This window comes from Ambystoma mexicanum, chromosome 6q (genome assembly GCF_040938575.1).
Source record: "Ambystoma mexicanum isolate Mex_15411 chromosome 6q, UKY_AmexF1_1, whole genome shotgun sequence".
NCBI lineage: Eukaryota > Metazoa > Chordata > Amphibia > Caudata > Ambystomatidae > Ambystoma > Ambystoma mexicanum.
Genome location: NC_090937.1, coordinates 1,630,316,891 through 1,630,333,649, shown reverse-complemented (window position 1 = coordinate 1,630,333,649; position 16,759 = coordinate 1,630,316,891). Strand labels below are relative to the sequence as shown.

The window sequence follows — 16,759 nt, the reverse complement described above, 5'->3', positions numbered from 1 at the left end:
CGAGTGAAGCGGGCAGTAGGCCTTACAAAGCCAAACAACCTGCAACCACGCACTCCCATCCCATGGCCTTTTGCAGACAGGCCTCATTTCTCTAGCTCACACCCTAACTGCCAACACCCCTTCCCCTTCTCTCTCTGTCTCTCTCTCTCTGTCTCTCTCTCTCATTCTCTCTCTCTCACAAATAGATACTTTACTTCCCAGGTGCAACAAAACAAGCCTTCTCGAGCTGGCAGATATGGGAAGGAAGGAAGGAAGGGCCAGTTTGGAAACTCAACTCAATTACCATAAATCCCCTGCTAAGGGTTATGGGAGGGAGGAATGAAGGAACTTTGCTTCAGGGAAAGGGCTGCTGCTGCTTCAGCATGTGAGGAGCGCAGCCACACGTTTCACCTTCCTCAGTATGTTGGTTTACAGGATGAGAGAGATCCTGAAACCTCACTCTAATAGGCTGAGGGGCTGTGCTCGGTGGCCTGCTGGGACCTTTGCCCGTCAGGGCAAGGCGAATAGGCCTTTGTCAGGCCTTCGTCAGGGCTTTGTCGGGGAGGGGCCAGGAGCCCTGCTCGCTTCAATCCCCTCACCGATAGACAGTTGCAGAAACTAGGATGCAAGAACCTTTCCTGGATGGGGTTTTGATTTTCACGAAAAGTGTGTCAGCTTTGCTTTCAGCATGAGTCTGATTTCCAAAAAATGCATTTTGAACAATTTAAAGATTTGATCTGCGTTGGCAGGGAAGCAAACCCGGGTCAACTGCTTGGAAGGCAGCTATGCTCACCACTATACCACCAACGCCTGCCTGTCTGGGCTATGTGATGGAGCGTCCCTTAGAAATAAGAATAAGTCATTGGCTGGGAATGAAAAAAGCTTGCGTTTGACGCAGAAGCAGTTCGCATCATGAGGTCTTGCCGGTCAGCCCAACATTTCCCCGGGACCCCTTAAAAAAGGAGCTTGGTTTTAAGTTTGGTTTGATTGAACAGTACATTTTGTTGGCTGGGCTGGGACCCTCTCCTATTTAGCGCAAGAGTGGAACGAGGCAGCAAGTTCAAGGAATGACATTGCATCCAGGCACTTACAGCTCTTTGTGCCCTAATGCCATGACACAAAAACATAATTTGAAAAAAGTTAGCAGAGGATGGTTTCGATCCATCGACCTCTGGGTTATGGGCCCAGCACGCTTCCGCTGCGCCACTCTGCTGGTTGGAGAACAAGAGCTTTTCTGGGCTTTTACAGCCTACAAACCGACAACCCTAGACCCAGTTTCGAGTGAAGCGGGCAGTAGGCCTTACAAAGCCAAACAACCTGCAACCACGCACTCCCATCCCATGGCCTTTTGCAGACAGGCCTCATTTCTCTAGCTCACACCCTAACTGCCAACACCCCTTCCCCTTCTCTCTCTGTCTCTCTCTCTCTGTCTCTCTCTCTCATTCTCTCTCTCTCGCAAATAGATACTTTACTTCCCAGGTGCAACAAAACAAGCCTTCTCGAGCTGGCAGATATGGGAAGGAAGGAAGGAAGGGCCAGTTTGGAAACTCAACTCAATTACCATAAATCCCCTGCTAAGGGTTATGGGAGGGAGGAATGAAGGAACTTTGCTTCAGGGAAAGGGCTGCTGCTGCTTCAGCATGTGAGGAGCACAGCCACACGTTTCACCTTCCTCAGTATGTTGGTTTACAGGATGAGAGAGATCCTGAAACCTCACTCTAATAGGCTGAGGTGCTGTGCTCGGTGGCCTGCTGGGACCTTTGCCCGTCAGGGCAAGGCGAATAGGCCTTTGTCAGGCCTTTGTCGGGGAGGGGCCAGGAGCCCTGCTCGCTTCAATCCCCTCACTGATAGACAGTTGCAGAAACTAGGATGCAAGAACCTTTCCTGGATGGGGTTTTGATTTTCACGAAAAGTGTGTCAGCTTTGCTTTCAGCATGAGTCTGATTTCCAAAAAATGCATTTTGAACAATTTAAAGATTTGATCTGCGTTGGCCGAGAATGGAACCCGGGTCAACTGCTTGGAAGGCAGCTATGCTCACCACTATACCACCAACGCCTGCCTGTCTGGGCTATCTGATGGAGCGCCCCTTAGAAATAAGAATAAGTCATTGGCTGGGAATGAAAAAAGCTTGCGTTTGACGCAGAAGCAGTTCGCATCATGAGGTCTTGCCGGTCAGCCCAACATTTCCCCGGGACCCCTTAAAAAAGGAGCTTGGTTTTAAGTTTGGTTTGATTGAACAGTACATTTTGTTGGCTGGGCTGGGACCCTCTCCTATTTAGCGCAAGAGTGGAACGAGGCAGCAAGTTCAAGGAATGACATTGCATCCAGGCACTTACAGCTCTTTGTGCCCTAATGCCATGACACAAAAACATAATTTGAAAAAACTTAGCAGAGGATGGTTTCGATCCATCGACCTCTGGGTTATGGGCCCAGCACGCTTCCGCTGCGCCACTCTGCTGGTTGGAGAACAAGAGCTTTTCTGGGCTTTTACAGCCTACAAACCGACAACCCTAGACCCAGTTTCGAGTGAAGCGGGCAGTAGGCCTTACAAAGCCAAACAACCTGCAACCACGCACTCCCATCCCATGGCCTTTTGCAGACAGGCCTCATTTCTCTAGCTCACACCCTAACTGCCAACACCCCTTCCCCTTCTCTCTCTGTCTCTCTCTCTCTGTCTCTCTCTCTCATTCTCTCTCTCTCGCAAATAGATACTTTACTTCCCAGGTGCAACAAAACAAGCATTCTCGAGCTGGCAGATATGGGAAGGAAGGAAGGAAGGGCCAGTTTGGAAACTCAACTCAATTACCATAAATCCCCTGCTAAGGGTTATGGGAGGGAGGAATGAAGGAACTTTGCTTCAGGGAAAGGGCTGCTGCTGCTTCAGCATGTGAGGAGCGCAGCCACACGTTTCACCTTCCTCAGTATGTTGGTTTACAGGATGAGAGAAATCCTGAAACCTCACTCTAATAGGCTGAGGTGCTGTGCTCGGTGGCCTGCTGGGACCTTTGCCCGTCAGGGCAAGGCGAATAGGCCTTTGTCAGGCCTTCGTCAGGGCTTTGTCGGGGAGGGGCCAGGAGCCCTGCTCGCTTCAATCCCCTCACCGATAGACAGTTGCAGAAACTAGGATGCAAGAACCTTTCCTGGATGGGGTTTTGATTTTCGCGAAAAGTGTGTCAGCTTTGCTTTCAGCATGAGTCTGATTTCCAAAAAATGCATTTTGAACAATTTAAAGATTTGATCTGCGTTGGCCGGGAATCGAACCCGGGTCAACTGCTTGGTAGGCAGCTATGCTCACCACTATACCACCAACTCCTGCCTGTCTGGACTATCTGATGGAGCGCCCCTTAGAAATAAGAATAAGTCATTGGCTGGGAATGAAAAAAGCTTGCGTTTGACGCAGAAGCAGTTCGCATCATGAGGTCTTGCCGGTCAGCCCAACATTTCCCCGGGACCCCTTAAAAAAGGAGCTTGGTTTTAAGTTTGGTTTGATTGAACAGTACATTTTGTTGGCTGGGCTGGGACCCTCTCCTATTTAGCGCAAGAGTGGAACGAGGCAGCAAGTTCAAGGAATGACATTGCATCCAGGCACTTACAGCTCTTTGTGCCCTAATGCCATGACACAAAAACATACTTTGAAAAAACTTAGCAGAGGATGGTTTCGATCCATCGACCTCTGGGTTATGGGCCCAGCACGCTTCCGCTGCGCCACTCTGCTGGTTGGAGAACAAGAGCTTTTCTGGGCTTTTACAGCCTACAAACCGACAACCCTAGACCCAGTTTCGAGTGAAGCGGGCAGTAGGCCTTACAAAGCCAAACAACCTGCAACCACGCACTCCCATCCCATGGCCTTTTGCAGACAGGCCTCATTTCTCTAGCTCACACCCTAACTGCCAACACCCCTTCCCCTTCTCTCTCTGTCTCTCTCTCTCTGTCTCTCTCTCTCATTCTCTCTCTCTCGCAAATAGATACTTTACTTCCCAGGTGCAACAAAACAAGCATTCTCGAGCTGGCAGATATGGGAAGGAAGGAAGGAAGGGCCAGTTTGGAAACTCAACTCAATTACCATAAATCCCCTGCTAAGGGTTATGGGAGGGAGGAATGAAGGAACTTTGCTTCAGGGAAAGGGCTGCTGCTGCTTCAGCATGTGAGGAGCGCAGCCACACGTTTCACCTTCCTCAGTATGTTGGTTTACAGGATGAGAGAGATCCTGAAACCTCACTCTAATAGGCTGAGGTGCTGTGCTCGGTGGCCTGCTGGGACCTTTGCCCGTCAGGGCAAGGCGAATAGGCCTTTGTCAGGCCTTCGTCAGGGCTTTGTCGGGGAGGGGCCAGGAGCCCTGCTCGCTTCAATCCCCTCACCGATAGACAGTTGCAGAAACTAGGATGCAAGAACCTTTCCTGGATGGGGTTTTGATTTTCGCGAAAAGTGTGTCAGCTTTGCTTTCAGCATGAGTCTGATTTCCAAAAAATGCATTTTGAACAATTTAAAGATTTGATCTGCGTTGGCCGGGAATCGAACCCGGGTCAACTGCTTGGTAGGCAGCTATGCTCACCACTATACCACCAACTCCTGCCTGTCTGGACTATCTGATGGAGCGCCCCTTAGAAATAAGAATAAGTCATTGGCTGGGAATGAAAAAAGCTTGCGTTTGACGCAGAAGCAGTTCGCATCATGAGGTCTTGCCGGTCAGCCCAACATTTCCCCGGGACCCCTTAAAAAAGGAGCTTGGTTTTAAGTTTGGTTTGATTGAACAGTACATTTAGTTGGCTGGGCTGGGACCCTCTCCTATTTAGCGCAAGAGTGGAACGAGGCAGCAAGTTCAAGGAATGACATTGCATCCAGGCACTTACAGCTCTTTGTGCCCTAATGCCATGACACAAAAACATAATTTGAAAAAACTTAGCAGAGGATGGTTTCGATCCATCGACCTCTGGGTTATGGGCCCAGCACGCTTCCGCTGTGCCACTCTGCTGGCTGGAGAACGAGAGCTTTTCGGGGCTTTTACAGCCTACTAACCGACAACCCTAGACCCAGTTTCGAGTGAAGCGGGCAGTATCCCTTACAAAGCCAAACAACCTGCAACCACGCACTCCCATCCCATGGCCTTTTGCAGACAGGCCTCATTTCTCTAGCTCACACCCTAACTGCCAACACCCCTTCCCCTTCTCTCTCTGTCTCTCTCTCTCTGTCTCTCTCTCTCATTCTCTCTCTCTCGCAAATAGATACTTTACTTCCCAGGTGCAACAAAACAAGCCTTCTCGAGCTGGCAGATATGGGAAGGAAGGAAGGAAGGGCCAGTTTGGAAACTCAACTCAATTACCATAAATCCCCTGCTAAGGGTTATGGGAGGGAGGAATGAAGGAACTTTGCTTCAGGGAAAGGGCTGCTGCTGCTTCAGCATGTGAGGAGCGCAGCCACACGTTTCACCTTCCTCAGTATGTTGGTTTACAGGATGAGAGAGATCCTGAAACCTCACTCTAATAGGCTGAGGTGCTGTGCTCGGTGGCCTGCTGGGACCTTTGCCCGTCAGGGCAAGGCGAATAGGCCTTCGTCAGGGCTTTGTCGGGGAGGGGCCAGGAGCCCTGCTCGCTTCAATCCCCTCACCGATAGACAGTTGCGGAAACTAGGATGCAAGAACCTTTCCTGGATGGGGTTTTGATTTTCGCGAAAAGTGTGTCAGCTTTGCTTTCAGCATGAGTCTGATTTCCCAAAAATGCATTTTGAACAATTTAAAGATTTGATCTGCGTTGGCCGGGAATCGAACCCGGGTCAACTGCTTGGAAGGCAGCTATGCTCACCACTATACCAGCAACGCCTGCCTGTCTGGGCTATGTGATGGAGCGCCCCTTAGAAATAAGAATAAGTCTTTGGCTGGGAATGAAAAAAGCTTGCGTTTGACGCAGAAGAAGTTCGCATCATGAGGTCTTGCCGGTCAGCCCAACATTTCCCCGGGACCCCTTAAAAAAGGAGCTTGGTTTTAAGTTTGGTTTGATTGAACAGTACATTTTGTTGGCTGGGCTGGGACCCTCTCCTATTTAGTGCAAGAGTGGAACGAGGCAGCAAGTTCAAGGAATGACATTGCATCCAGGCACTTACAGCTCTTTGTGCCCTAATGCCATGACACAAAAACATAATTTGAAAAAACTTAGCAGAGGATGGTTTCGATCCATCAACCTCTGGGTTATGGGCCCATCCATCGACCTCTGGGTTATGGGCCCAGCACGCTTCCGCTGCGCCACTCTGCTGGTTGGAGAACAAGAGCTTTTCTGGGCTTTTACAGCCTACAAACCGACAACCCTAGACCCAGTTTCGAGTGAAGCGGGCAGTAGGCCTTACAAAGCCAAACAACCTGCAACCATGCACTCCCATCCCATGGCCTTTTGCAGACAGGCCTCATTTCTCTAGCTCACACCCTAACTGCCAACACCCCTTCCCCTTCTCTCTCTGTCTCTCTCTCTCTGTCTCTCTCTCTCATTCTCTCTCTCTCTCGCAAATAGATACTTTACTTCCCAGGTGCAACAAAACAAGCCTTCTCGAGCTGGCAGATATGGGAAGGAAGGAAGGAAGGGCCAGTTTGGAAACTCAACTCAATTACCATAAATCCCCTGCTAAGGGTTATGGGAGGGAGGAATGAAGGAACTTTGCTTCAGGGAAAGGGCAGCTGCTGCTTCAGCATGTGAGGAGCGCAGCCACACGTTTCACCTTCCTCAGTATGTTGGTTTACAGGATGAGAGAGATCCTGAAACCTCACTCTAATAGGCTGAGGTGCTGTGCTCGGTGGCCTGCTGGGACCTTTGCCCGTCAGGGCAAGGCGAATAGGCCTTTGTCAGGCCTTCGTCAGGGCTTTGTCGGGGAGGGGCCAGGAGCCCTGCTCGCTTCAATCCCCTCACCGATAGACAGTTGCAGAAACTAGGATGCAAGAACCTTTCCTGGATGGGGTTTTGATTTTCGCGAAAAGTGTGTCAGCTTTGCTTTCAGCATGAGTCTGATTTCCCAAAAATGCATTTTGAACAATTTAAAGATTTGATCTGCGTTGGCCGGGAATCGAACCCGGGTCAACTGCTTGGAAGGCAGCTATGCTCACCACTATACCACCAACACCTGCTTGTCTGGGCTATGTGATGGAGCGCCCCTTAGAAATAAGAATAAGTCATTGGCTGGGAATGAAAAAAGCTTGCGTTTGACGCAGAAGCAGTTCGCATCATGAGGTCTTGCCGGTCAGCCCAACATTTCCCCGGGACCCCTTAAAAAAGGAGCTTGGTTTTAAATTTGGTTTGATTGAACAGTACATTTTGTTGGCTGGGCTGGGACCCTCTCCTATTTAGCGCAAGAGTGGAACGAGGCAGCAAGTTCAAGGAATGACATTGCATCCAGGCACTTACAGCTCTTTGTGCCCTAATGCCATGACACAAAAACATAATTTGAAAAAACTTAGCAGAGGATGGTTTCGATCCATCGACCTCTGGGTTATGGGCCCAGCACGCTTCCGCTGCGCCACTCTGCTGGTTGGAGAACAAGAGCTTTTCTGGGCTTTTACAGCCTACAAACCGACAACCCTAGACCCAGTTTCGAGTGAAGCGGGCAGTAGGCCTTACAAAGCCAAACAACCTGCAACCACGCACTCCCATCCCATGGCCTTTTGCAGACAGGCCTCATTTCTCTAGCTCACACCCTAACTGCCAACACCCCTTCCCCTTCTCTCTCTGTCTCTCTCTCTCTGTCTCTCTCTCTCATTCTCTCTCTCTCGCAAATAGATACTTTACTTCCCAGGTGCAACAAAACAAGCCTTCTCGAGCTGGCAGATATGGGAAGGAAGGAAGGAAGGGCCAGTTTGGAAACTCAACTCAATTACCATAAATCCACTGCTAAGGGTTATGGGAGGGAGGAATGAAGGAACTTTGCTTCAGGGAAAGGGCTGCTGCTGCTTCAGCATGTGAGGAGCACAGCCACACGTTTCACCTTCCTCAGTATGTTGGTTTACAGGATGAGAGAGATCCTGAAACCTCACTCTAATAGGCTGAGGTGCTGTGCTCGGTGGCCTGCTGGGACCTTTGCCCGTCAGGGCAAGGCGAATAGGCCTTTGTCAGGCCTTTGTCGGGGAGGGGCCAGGAGCCCTGCTCGCTTCAATCCCCTCACCGATAGACAGTTGCAGAAACTAGGATGCAAGAACCTTTCCTGGATGGGGTTTTGATTTTCACGAAAAGTGTGTCAGCTTTGCTTTCAGCATGAGTCTGATTTCCAAAAAATGCATTTTGAACAATTTAAAGATTTGATCTGCGTTGGCCGGGAATTGAACCGGGGTCAACTGCTTGGAAGGCAGCTATGCTCACCACTGTACCATCAACGCCTGCCTGTCTGGGCTATCTGATGGAGCGCCCCTTAGAAATAAGAATAAGTCATTGGCTGGGAATGAAAAAAGCTTGCGTTTGACGCAGAAGCAGTTCGCATCATGAGGTCTTGCCGGTCAGCCCAACATTTCCCCGGGACCCCTTAAAAAAGGAGCTTGGTTTTAAGTTTGGTTTGATTGAACAGTACATTTTGTTGGCTGGGCTGGGACCCTCTCCTATTTAGCGCAAGAGTGGAACGAGGCAGCAAGTTCAAGGAATGACATTGCATCCAGGCACTTACAGCACTTTGTGCCCTAATGCCATGACACAAAAACATAATTTGAAAAAACTTAGCAGAGGATGGTTTCGATCCATCGACCTCTGGGTTATGGGCCCTGCACGCTTCCGCTGCGCCACTCTGCTGGTTGGAGAGAAGAGCTTTTCTGGGCTTTTACAGCCTACAAACCGACAACCATAGACCCAGTTTCGAGTGAAGCGGGCAGTAGGCCTTACAAAGCCAAACAACCTGCAACCACGCACTCCCATCCCATGGCCTTTTGCAGACAGGCCTCATTTCTCTAGCTCACACCCTAACTGCCAACACCCCTTCCCCTTCTCTCTCTGTCTCTCTCTCTCTGTCTCTCTCTCTCATTCTCTCTCTCTCGCAAATAGATACTTTACTTCCCAGGTGCAACAAAACAAGCCTTCTCGAGCTGGCAGATATGGGAAGGAAGGAAGGAAGGAAGGGCCAGTTTGGAAACTCAACTCAATTACTATAAATCCCCTGCTAAGGGTTATCGGAGGGAGGAATGAAGGAACTTTGCTTCAGGTAAAGGGCTGCTGCTGCTTCAGCATGTGAGGAGCGCAGCCACACGTTTCACCTTCCTCAGTATGTTGGTTTACAGGATGAGAGAGATCCTGAAACCTCACTCTAATAGGCTGAGGAGCTGTGCTCGGTGGCCTGCTGGGACCTTTGCCCGTCAGGGCAACGCGAATAGGCCTTCGTCAGGGCTTTGTCGGGGAGGGGCCAGGAGCCCTGCTCGCTTCAATCCCCTCACCGATAGACAGTTGCAGAAACTAGGATGCAAGAACCTTTCCTGGATGGGGTTTTGATTTTCACGAAAAGTGTGTCAGCTTTGCTTTCAGCATGAGTCTGATTTCCAAAAAATGCATTTTGAACAATTTAAAGATTTGATCTGCGTTGGCAGGGAAGCGAACCCGGGTCAACTGCTTGGAAGGCAGCTATGCTCACCACTATACCACCAACGCCTGCCTGTCTGGGCTATGTGATGGAGCGCCCCTTAGAAATAAGAATAAGTCATTGGCTGGGAATGAAAAAAGCTTGCGTTTGACGCAGAAGCAGTTCGCATCATGAGGTCTTGCCGGTCAGCCCAACATTTCCCCGGGACCCCTTAAAAAAGGAGCTTGGTTTTAAGTTTGGTTTGATTGAACAGTACATTTTGTTGGCTGGTCTGGGACCCTCTCCTATTTAGCGCAAGAGTGGAACGAGGCAGCAAGTTCAAGGAATGACATTGCATCCAGGCACTTACAGCTCTTTGTGCCCTAATGCCATGACACAAAAACATAATTTGAAAAAACTTAGCAGAGGATGGTTTCTATCCATCGACCTCTGGGTTATGGGCCCAGCACACTTCCGCTGCGCCACTCTGCTGGTTGGAGAACAAGAGCTTTTCTGGGCTTTTACAGCCTACAAACCGACAACCCTAGACCCAGTTTCGAGTGAAGCGGGCAGTAGGCCTTACAAAGCCAAACAACCTGCAACCACGCACTCCCATCCCATGGCCTTTTGCAGACAGGCCTCATTTCTCTAGCTCACACCCTAACTGCCAACACCCCTTCCCCTTCTCTCTCTGTCTCTCTCTCTCTGTCTCTCTCTCTCATTCTCTCTCTCTCGCAAATAGATACTTTACTTCCCAGGTGCAACAAAACAAGCCTTCTCGAGCTGGCAGATATGGGAAGGAAGGAAGGAAGGGCCAGTTTGGAAACTCAACTCAATTACCATAAATCCCCTGCTAAGGGTTATGGGAGGGAGGAATGAAGGAACTTTGCTTCAGGGAAAGGGCTGCTGCTGCTTCAGCATGTGAGGAGCGCAGCCACACGTTTCACCTTCCTCAGTATGTTGGTTTACAGGATGAGAGAGATCCTGAAACCTCACTCTAATAGGCTGAGGTGCTGTGCTCGGTGGCCTGCTGGGACCTTTGCCCGTCAGGGCAAGGCGAATAGGCCTTCGTCAGGGCTTTGTCGGGGAGGGGCCAGGAGCCCTGCTCGCTTCAATCCCCTCACCGATAGACAGTTGCGGAAACTAGGATGCAAGAACCTTTCCTGGATGGGGTTTTGATTTTCGCGAAAAGTGTGTCAGCTTTGCTTTCAGCATGAGTCTGATTTCCCAAAAATGCATTTTGAACAATTTAAAGATTTGATCTGCGTTGGCCGGGAATCGAACCCGGGTCAACTGCTTGGAAGGCAGCTATGCTCACCACTATACCAGCAATGCCTGCCTGTCTGGGCTATGTGATGGAGCGCCCCTTAGAAATAAGAATAAGTCTTTGGCTGGGAATGAAAAAAGCTTGCGTTTGACGCAGAAGAAGTTCGCATCATGAGGTCTTGCCGGTCAGCCCAACATTTCCCCGGGACCCCTTAAAAAAGGAGCTTGGTTTTAAGTTTGGTTTGATTGAACAGTACATTTTGTTGGCTGGGCTGGGACCCTCTCCTATTTAGTGCAAGAGTGGAACGAGGCAGCAAGTTCAAGGAATGACATTGCATCCAGGCACTTACAGCTCTTTGTGCCCTAATGCCATGACACAAAAACATAATTTGAAAAAACTTAGCAGAGGATGGTTTCGATCCATCAACCTCTGGGTTATGGGCCCATCCATCGACCTCTGGGTTATGGGCCCAGCACGCTTCCGCTGCGCCACTCTGCTGGTTGGAGAACAAGAGCTTTTCTGGGCTTTTACAGCCTACAAACCGACAACCCTAGACCCAGTTTCGAGTGAAGCGGGCAGTAGGCCTTACAAAGCCAAACAACCTGCAACCATGCACTCCCATCCCATGGCCTTTTGCAGACAGGCCTCATTTCTCTAGCTCACACCCTAACTGCCAACACCCCTTCCCCTTCTCTCTCTGTCTCTCTCTCTCTGTCTCTCTCTCTCATTCTCTCTCTCTCGCAAATAGATACTTTACTTCCCAGGTGCAACAAAACAAGCCTTCTCGAGCTGGCAGATATGGGAAGGAAGGAAGGAAGGGCCAGTTTGGAAACTCAACTCAATTACCATAAATCCCCTGCTAAGGGTTATGGGAGGGAGGAATGAAGGAACTTTGCTTCAGGGAAAGGGCAGCTGCTGCTTCAGCATGTGAGGAGCGCAGCCACACGTTTCACCTTCCTCAGTATGTTGGTTTACAGGATGAGAGAGATCCTGAAACCTCACTCTAATAGGCTGAGGTGCTGTGCTCGGTGGCCTGCTGGGACCTTTGCCCGTCAGGGCAAGGCGAATAGGCCTTTGTCAGGCCTTCGTCAGGGCTTTGTCGGGGAGGGGCCAGGAGCCCTGCTCGCTTCAATCCCCTCACCGATAGACAGTTGCAGAAACTAGGATGCAAGAACCTTTCCTGGATGGGGTTTTGATTTTCGCGAAAAGTGTGTCAGCTTTGCTTTCAGCATGAGTCTGATTTCCCAAAAATGCATTTTGAACAATTTAAAGATTTGATCTGCGTTGGCCGGGAATCGAACCCGGGTCAACTGCTTGGAAGGCAGCTATGCTCACCACTATACCACCAACACCTGCTTGTCTGGGCTATGTGATGGAGCGCCCCTTAGAAATAAGAATAAGTCATTGGCTGGGAATGAAAAAAGCTTGCGTTTGACGCAGAAGCAGTTCGCATCATGAGGTCTTGCCGGTCAGCCCAACATTTCCCCGGGACCCCTTAAAAAAGGAGCTTGGTTTTAAATTTGGTTTGATTGAACAGTACATTTTGTTGGCTGGGCTGGGACCCTCTCCTATTTAGCGCAAGAGTGGAACGAGGCAGCAAGTTCAAGGAATGACATTGCATCCAGGCACTTACAGCTCTTTGTGCCCTAATGCCATGACACAAAAACATAATTTGAAAAAACTTAGCAGAGGATGGTTTCGATCCATCGACCTCTGGGTTATGGGCCCAGCACGCTTCCGCTGCGCCACTCTGCTGGTTGGAGAACAAGAGCTTTTCTGGGCTTTTACAGCCTACAAACCGACAACCCTAGACCCAGTTTCGAGTGAAGCGGGCAGTAGGCCTTACAAAGCCAAACAACCTGCAACCACGCACTCCCATCCCATGGCCTTTTGCAGACAGGCCTCATTTCTCTAGCTCACACCCTAACTGCCAACACCCCTTCCCCTTCTCTCTCTGTCTCTCTCTCTCTGTCTCTCTCTCTCATTCTCTCTCTCTCGCAAATAGATACTTTACTTCCCAGGTGCAACAAAACAAGCCTTCTCGAGCTGGCAGATATGGGAAGGAAGGAAGGAAGGGCCAGTTTGGAAACTCAACTCAATTACCATAAATCCCCTGCTAAGGGTTATGGGAGGGAGGAATGAAGGAACTTTGCTTCAGGGAAAGGGCTGCTGCTGCTTCAGCATGTGAGGAGCACAGCCACACGTTTCACCTTCCTCAGTATGTTGGTTTACAGGATGAGAGAGATCCTGAAACCTCACTCTAATAGGCTGAGGTGCTGTGCTCGGTGGCCTGCTGGGACCTTTGCCCGTCAGGGCAAGGCGAATAGGCCTTTGTCAGGCCTTTGTCGGGGAGGGGCCAGGAGCCCTGCTCGCTTCAATCCCCTCACCGATAGACAGTTGCAGAAACTAGGATGCAAGAACCTTTCCTGGATGGGGTTTTGATTTTCACGAAAAGTGTGTCAGCTTTGCTTTCAGCATGAGTCTGATTTCCAAAAAATGCATTTTGAACAATTTAAAGATTTGATCTGCGTTGGCCGGGAATTGAACCCGGGTCAACTGCTTGGAAGGCAGCTATGCTCACCACTGTACCATCAACGCCTGCCTGTCTGGGCTATCTGATGGAGCGCCCCTTAGAAATAAGAATAAGTCATTGGCTGGGAATGAAAAAAGCTTGCGTTTGACGCAGAAGCAGTTCGCATCATGAGGTCTTGCCGGTCAGCCCAACATTTCCCCGGGACCCCTTAAAAAAGGAGCTTGGTTTTAAGTTTGGTTTGATTGAACAGTACATTTTGTTGGCTGGGCTGGGACCCTCTCCTATTTAGCGCAAGAGTGGAACGAGGCAGCAAGTTCAAGGAATGACATTGCATCCAGGCACTTACAGCACTTTGTGCCCTAATGCCATGACACAAAAACATAATTTGAAAAAACTTAGCAGAGGATGGTTTCGATCCATCGACCTCTGGGTTATGGGCCCTGCACGCTTCCGCTGCGCCACTCTGCTGGTTGGAGAGAAGAGCTTTTCTGGGCTTTTACAGCCTACAAACCGACAACCATAGACCCAGTTTCGAGTGAAGCGGGCAGTAGGCCTTACAAAGCCAAACAACCTGCAACCACGCACTCCCATCCCATGGCCTTTTGCAGACAGGCCTCATTTCTCTAGCTCACACCCTAACTGCCAACACCCCTTCCCCTTCTCTCTCTGTCTCTCTCTCTCTGTCTCTCTCTCTCATTCTCTCTCTCTCGCAAATAGATACTTTACTTCCCAGGTGCAACAAAACAAGCCTTCTTGAGCTGGCAGATATGGGAAGGAAGGAAGGAAGGGCCAGTTTGGAAACTCAACTCAATTACTATAAATCCCCTGCTAAGGGTTATCGGAGGGAGGAATGAAGGAACTTTGCTTCAGGTAAAGGGCTGCTGCTGCTTCAGCATGTGAGGAGCGCAGCCACACGTTTCACCTTCCTCAGTATGTTGGTTTACAGGATGAGAGAGATCCTGAAACCTCACTCTAATAGGCTGAGGAGCTGTGCTCGGTGGCCTGCTGGGACCTTTGCCCGTCAGGGCAAGGCGAATAGGCCTTCGTCAGGGCTTTGTCGGGGAGGGGCCAGGAGCCCTGCTCGCTTCAATCCCCTCACCGATAGACAGTTGCAGAAACTAGGATGCAAGAACCTTTCCTGGATGGGGTTTTGATTTTCACGAAAAGTGTGTCAGCTTTGCTTTCAGCATGAGTCTGATTTCCAAAAAATGCATTTTGAACAATTTAAAGATTTGATCTGCGTTGGCAGGGAAGCGAACCCGGGTCAACTGCTTGGAAGGCAGCTATGCTCACCACTATACCACCAACGCCTGCCTGTCTGGGCTATGTGATGGAGCGCCCCTTAGAAATAAGAATAAGTCATTGGCTGGGAATGAAAAAAGCTTGCGTTTGACGCAGAAGCAGTTCGCATCATGAGGTCTTGCCGGTCAGCCCAACATTTCCCCGGGACCCCTTAAAAAAGGAGCTTGGTTTTAAGTTTGGTTTGATTGAACAGTACATTTTGTTGGCTGGTCTGGGACCCTCTCCTATTTAGCGCAAGAGTGGAACGAGGCAGCAAGTTCAAGGAATGACATTGCATCCAGGCACTTACAGCTCTTTGTGCCCTAATGCCATGACACAAAAACATAATTTGAAAAAACTTAGCAGAGGATGGTTTCTATCCATCGACCTCTGGGTTATGGGCCCAGCACACTTCCGCTGCGCCACTCTGCTGGTTGGAGAACAAGAGCTTTTCTGGGCTTTTACAGCCTACAAACCGACAACCCTAGACCCAGTTTCGAGTGAAGCGGGCAGTAGGCCTTACAAAGCCAAACAACCTGCAACCACGCACTCCCATCCCATGGCCTTTTGCAGACAGGCCTCATTTCTCTAGCTCACACCCTAACTGCCAACACCCCTTCCCCTTCTCTCTCTGTCTCTCTCTCTCTCTGTCTCTCTCTCTCATTCTCTCTCTCTCGCAAATAGATACTTTACTTCCCAGGTGCAACAAAACAAGCCTTCTCGAGCTGGCAGATATGGGAAGGAAGGAAGGAAGGGCCAGTTTGGAAACTCAACTCAATTACCATAAATCCCCTGCTAAGGGTTATGGGAGGGAGGAATGAAGGAACTTTGCTTCAGGGAAAGGGCTGCTGCTGCTTCAGCATGTGAGGAGCACAGCCACACGTTTCACCTTCCTCAGTATGTTGGTTTACAGGATGAGAGAGATCCTGAAACCTCACTCTAATAGGCTGAGGTGCTGTGCTCGGTGGCCTGCTGGGACCTTGGCCCGTCAGGGCAAGGCGAATAGGCCTTTGTCAGGCCTTTGTCGGGGAGGGGCCAGGAGCCCTGCTCGCTTCAATCCCCTCACCGATAGACAGTTGCAGAAACTGGGATGCAAGAACCTTTCCTGGATGGGGTTTTGATTTTCACGAAAAGTGTGTCAGCTTTGCTTTCAGCATGAGTCTGATTTCCAAAAAATGCATTTTGAACAATTTAAAGATTTGATCTGCTTTGGCCGGGAATAGAACCCGGGTCAACTGCTTGGAAGGCAGCTATGCTCACCACTATACCACCAACGCCTGCCTGTCTGGGCTATGTGATGGAGCGCCCCTTAGAAATAAGAATAAGTCATTGGCTGGGAATGAAAAAAGCTTGCGTTTGACGCAGAAGCAGTTCGCATCATGAGGTCTTGCCGGTCAGCCCAACATTTCCCCGGGACCCCTTAAAAAAGGAGCTTGGTTTTAAGTTTGGTTTGATTGAACAGTACATTTTGTTGGCTGGGCTGGGACCCTCTCCTATTTAGCGCAAGAGTGGAACGAGGCAGCAAGTTCAAGGAATGACATTGCATCCAGGCACTTACAGCTCTTTGTGCCCTAATGCCATGACACAAAAACATAATTTGAAAAAACTTAGCAGAGGATGGTTTCGATCCATCGACCTCTGGGTTATGGGCCCAGCACACTTCGGCTGCGCCACTCTGCTGGTTGCAGAACAAGAGCTTTTCTGGGCTTTTACAGCCTACAAACCGACAACCCTAGACCCAGTTTCGAGTGAAGCGGGCAGTAGGCCTTACAAAGCCAAACAACCTGCAACCACGCACTCCCATCCCATGGCCTTTTGCAGACAGGCCTCATTTCTCTAGCTCGCACCCTAACTGCCAACACCCCTTCCCCTTCTCTCTCTGTCTCTCTCTCTCTCTGTCTCTCTCTCTCATTCTCTCTCTCTCGCAAATAGATACTTTACTTCCCAGGTGCAACAAAACAAGCCTTCTCGAGCTGGCAGATATGGGAAGGAAGGAAGGAAGGGCCAGTTTGGAAACTCAACTCAATTACCATAAATCCCCTGCTAAGGGTTATGGGAGGGAGGAATGAAGGAACTTTGCTTCAGGGAAAGGGCTGCTGCTGCTTCAGCATGTGAGGAGCGCAGCCACACGTTTCACCTTCCTCAGTATGTTGGTTTACAGGATGAGAGAGATCCTGAAACCTCACTCTAA

General features: G+C 49.9%; 2 non-coding genes across 2 annotated transcripts; both read right to left on the bottom strand.

Annotated features, from left to right (window-relative positions):
* Positions 1-3,220: 3,220 nt before the first annotated feature.
* Positions 3,221-3,292, bottom strand: TRNAG-ACC (transfer RNA glycine (anticodon ACC)). Its single transcript has one exon. It is a non-coding gene; the product is annotated as a tRNA-Gly (tRNA).
* A 1,185-nt stretch (positions 3,293-4,477) lies between these two features.
* Positions 4,478-4,549, bottom strand: TRNAG-ACC (transfer RNA glycine (anticodon ACC)). The gene has a single exon. It is a non-coding gene; the product is annotated as a tRNA-Gly (tRNA).
* Positions 4,550-16,759: the final 12,210 nt, after the last annotated feature.